Here is a 1,138-nt window from a genome sequence, read left to right on the forward strand (position 1 = left end):
GCTGAGGGAGGGCTGTGGCCCTTTCCCTCTTCTGGAGGTCACCAGGAAGCCGGTGACAGGAGGAAACCGAGCCCTCCTGCACCCTCCATGTCTCCGGAAGCGCTGCCAGCCGGGACCCCCGGGTAGGGCTGCGCCAGGCAGCGGTGGCAGGACCCCGTTGTGTCGGGATGGGGGAGGCAGGCGGTGATGCTGACCCCCAGCAGTGTCTGGGGGCGGGTCTGGGGCCCGGGGGGGCCGGTCCCCGGGGGAGCAAAGCTCTGCACATGCTCTACCTGCAACAGCCAGCAGCTCCCCGTCGCCTGTGCAGGGCAAGGACGTTTCTGTGCAGAAACCCCTGTGGCCACCATGCTGCTGCCCGCCCCGCTGCCACCAGGGCTTTGTGTGTCACCCACACATGAGCACACGTGTCCATGCACCCACATGCATGGTGGGTGGTCACCAGTGCCATCTGTGTCCCTGTCACCAGGGACAGCCTGGCCACATGCCACAGCATTGGTGGCTTTCGGGGTCTTGCTGTGGCTGGGGACATGGGGCATCACCCCTTGGCAGCAGAGGCTGCTGGGAACAAACTCGCGAGCCCGGCCAGGACAGGGTCTGGGTTTGTTACAAAATGGCTGGAACTGGACCCAGGAACCAAAACCAAGAGCTGCGCTTCCAGGAAGCCTGGGACAAACTTTGGAAGCCATGAGGAGCTCAGAGAATTGTTTGTTTTTTCCTGAATCCAGGTGGTTTTGGCTGAACTGTCCCCGCGGTGTCTGAGCCTGTGCTCCAGCTATGCTGCGCTGGAAAAGGGTTTTCCATGAACTAAAAATTCCACGTGCGGAAGATGGTGCTTGGCGATGGGCCCGCTCCCCATCCCAAAGCAGCCCCAAAGCGGGGAAAAGCAGCCGTCGCCCCGTTCCCCAGAAGATGAACCCTCCCGGTTGCGGCTGGAGTTCTACAAAAGGGAGCTGGATTTGACGATGCAGGGGAGCAGCGTGCAGGGGCCCGGGCTCGGGGGCGGCAGCGCAATCCCCCCCCAAAGCACCGTTTGGAGCCAAAGCCTTCGAATGTTCATATTCCCTTTGTGCTTATCGCTGCTGTCCTGAACAGCGTCGCGATAAACACGACGGAGTGCAGGGCGCAGGCAGGGCGCAGG

The sequence above is a fragment of the Pygoscelis adeliae genome, unplaced genomic scaffold, assembly GCF_000699105.1.
Source record: "Pygoscelis adeliae isolate BGI_AS28 unplaced genomic scaffold, ASM69910v1 Scaffold388, whole genome shotgun sequence".
Classification (NCBI taxonomy): Eukaryota; Metazoa; Chordata; class Aves; order Sphenisciformes; family Spheniscidae; genus Pygoscelis; species Pygoscelis adeliae.